The 3454-nt window shown below is 40.4% G+C and overlaps 1 non-coding gene across 1 annotated transcript; it reads left to right on the top strand.

Moving 5' to 3' along the window:
- Nucleotides 1–2661: 2661 nt before the first annotated feature.
- On the top strand, nucleotides 2662–2768 carry LOC145071593 (small nucleolar RNA R71). The gene has a single exon (XR_013690599.1). It is a non-coding gene; the product is annotated as a small nucleolar RNA R71 (small nucleolar RNA).
- The last annotated feature ends 686 nt before the right edge of the window (nucleotides 2769–3454 follow it).

The following is a 3454-nucleotide window of genomic DNA, read 5'->3' as shown; positions in this document are numbered from 1 at the left end:
TCGCGAATTGAAACTTATCTGGATTCTGAATAGACTCGTCGAGTTAGGGTCAGACTCGCCGAGTCACTTGCAAACACTTCAAAAATTATATTATTTTGTCATGTATTCATAAAAAATTATTCAATCCACCCCACACTGAGACCATGTGTATTCTCAAGCAATCATGTTTGATGATTTACAAGATGAAAACTGAAAAAGAAAATCCTAAAAACGAAAATTAAACAAAAACTAAAATGAGAAAGATAAAAGAAAGCAAACTCTCATAACGGGTTGCCTCCCGCCAAGCGCTTCTTTTAAGGATTCGTTAGCTGGACTCCTTCCCATCTACGTTTCTTCATTTTCTTGCATCGGGAATGCACGCCTAATCTTTTGCGGTTTATACTTCGTCTTATAGGCATGTATCTTCCTCTTGTATGCCCGTCTCAATTCTTCTCTCTTTTTCCTTGTGGCATCTTCTTTAATTGCATGCATGTTCCTTTTCCCCACCTTCTTCTTCACCCCATTCTCTTGAACCCTCTTTTGTACTTTTCCTTCTTTAAACTTAATTACTTCATAATTGGTAAAAACTCGGGCTCGACGTTTGGTTATACGTGACTCAATAAATGGCTTATCAGCATCATCTTTCCTAACCGTTGTATTCTCCTCTTCTCTAAAACTTGCCCCCTCGTCAAGTCGAATGTCTTCATTTTCTTGCATCATTGTATCGAGGCAAGCTACTTGAACGTGTTGGAAGTCACCATACGCTTTAACAATTATGCCTTCTGCTGCTCGATCTTCTAAAGAATTAGGAAAAATCTTCATGTCCAAATCAGGCAAGGGACTGGTGACAAGAAGGTCAAGACAATCCAAATTGCTGAAAATTTCGACTGGACTCGTCGAGTCTGCCGACTCGACTCGGCGAGTCGGTGCGAATTCCTCACATTCCCTTGTGTTTTCTGAATCAGTTCCCTTCAGCAGCTTCTCTATGTCCTCTAAGTCTTTTTCAACATCATCGTTTCCTCCAGAAGATAGTAGAAATTTACTTGGATCTTCTTCTTGTAGGAGTGCAAGTTCTTTTTGGACTATTTCATCATCCAAATCAATGGAGGAAACTTCTTCTTTTCTTGCTTCTTCTTGCTTAATCTTTGGTATAGCTTTAAACACAGCTGACTCATCTCCTACGCTCAATGTTAGTGTGGACTCGCATACATCTATCAATGCGCATGCGGTATTCAAAAATGGTCTCCCCAAAATAATTGGAATTTTGGGGTCTTCTTCCATGTCAAGCACTACAAAGTCCACAGGGAATACAAATTTGTCCACTTTTATGAAAAGATCATCACAAACACCTCTTGGTCGAATGATTATCTTATCCGCTAAATGGATCTTCATATTAATAAACCTTGGCTCCGGTACATTCAGCTTCTTGAAGAAAGAAAAAGGCATTAAGTTAATACTGGCACCCGAATCGGTAAATGCTTGAGTAGCAAGTATATTTCCAAATTGGCAAGGAATCGAGATGCTTCCTGAATCGCCCTTCTTTTCTGGTGGTTCATTTAATACTAATTCCACGACTTCTGCCATATCTTTTCTAGCAGCAAAGAGACCCTTAAGCAAGTTTAAATATTTGGGTGTTTGAAGCATCGTTTCAACAAATGGGATGTTGACTTGTAGGGCTTTAACATGTTCCATGAAATCTCTGTATGCTTTGACCTTTTCATCAAGTATGGCTCGAATTGGAAATGGCAAAGGAGGCCTGTAAGGCTTTAAGGAAACAACAGATTTGTCATCAGGGCATGGACTCGTCGAGTCCATTAGAGGGACTCGTCGATTCAGGTCGGGTTTAGCTTAACTAGACTCTTCTGTCTTTTCTTCTTGCATCTTAGTTGAGACCTTCTGTGCAGGGGTCAGAGGAGTGAAAATTTCCCCATAACTAGATGTTATAGCATTCACATTCTCCATTCTCAGATTATTCTCGGTTTTACTTGGAAGTTCACCCAGTCTTCTCTCGTTTACTTGATGTGCAAGTTGTCCTACCTGTTTCTCAATGTTGAGTATAGATGCTTGCTGATTCCTAAGTATAGTCCTGGTCTCTTGTATTGCAGCATCATGATCATTGTGTCTTTTCTCGGACGCGGCTATAAATCTTGTGAACATTTCTTCTAAATCGACTCTTTTTTCCACAACTGGTTCTTCCTTTTGGTAGAAACCCCTCTCTTTTTGCTAGTATTTCTCTTCCTTTTCCTTTTTGTATTCTTCATACGGGAGCCATTCCTTCTTGGGTTTCTGCCAAGTTTCATCGTACCTATCACCACTTAAATAGAAAACTTGCGCCTTTTTGTTTCCATTCTCATCCAAGTCACACTCTTTAGTTAAGTGAGGTCCCCTAAAATTTTCACATCCCACCCGGATAACATGGATTGTTTGATCCATCTTCATCATTCTTTTATCTAAACTGTCTAGTTTAGCCATCATTGTCGCCATGCCATCGTAGACCATGTTCACTACCCCCTACTTACTTCAATTCGTGGGTTGTGGTATTCTCTAGAATGTTTAGAGAACTCTTCAATTAATTCTTTGATCACCGGAGGTTGCTTCTTTGTGAGCGGGCCTTGCGAGTCAAGTAACTGCCTTGTTGTGACATTGACTCTGTCATAGAAAATGACTTCTTGTTGGCTATTCAGGTCATGGTGTGGGCAATTCCTTAGCAGGCTCTTGTACCTCTCCCAAGCTTCATATAATGACTCTCCAGATTGTTCTTCAAAGTTAGCAATGGCCTTCTTCAATTTGGCTATTTTAGATGGTGGGCAAAAGTGGTCAATAAATTCTTCTTTCATCTTAGCCCATGTGGTCACTGACCCGGGAGGGAGTGACTTGAGCCAATCTTTTGCAGCACCCTTGAATGTAACTGGAAGCATGCGAAGTAGCTAGGTCTCGCGAAGTACATTTGGAACATTAAAGTAATCAGCTACATCATTGACTTCATCCAAGTGCTTGTAAGCATCTTCATGGTCTTTTCCATAGAAAGGAATCTCCTTTAGTTGAGCGAGTGTGTGGCCATTTAGTTCGAAAGTAGTAGTAGCGGGAGTTGCGGGTTGCACAAGTCCCGGGCCGGTATCGTCACGCATCCTCTTCTTCCATTCTCCCATGGGGACATCATCGATGTTAACAATGATAATGGCTAATTCTGATGGGTTTTTGGTCATAAGATATCCTATGTTCTCATACAAACCCTAATGCTTGGATCTAGGTTTCTCTATTGTACATGCTTTGAATCCAAGACTGTAAACCCTAATTCTAGCATATGGAAATCGATATTAACATATAATTAGGTTTATGATATTACCTTGATTGTTATGTAGCAATAACAATCCCAATTCCTCCTTGAATTGACTTTGGAAGGCTCAGAGTCACAAGTGTCACTCCTCTAATGGCTCACAAACACCATAAGCAAGAGGATGAAGAGGAGAGAGGA

The sequence above is a fragment of the Lactuca serriola genome, chromosome 8 (assembly GCF_051521515.1).
Source record: "Lactuca serriola cultivar US96UC23 chromosome 8, Lser_US96UC23_V15, whole genome shotgun sequence".
Taxonomy (NCBI): Eukaryota; Viridiplantae; Streptophyta; class Magnoliopsida; order Asterales; family Asteraceae; genus Lactuca; species Lactuca serriola.
This window is presented reverse-complemented; position numbering and strand designations above follow the sequence as displayed.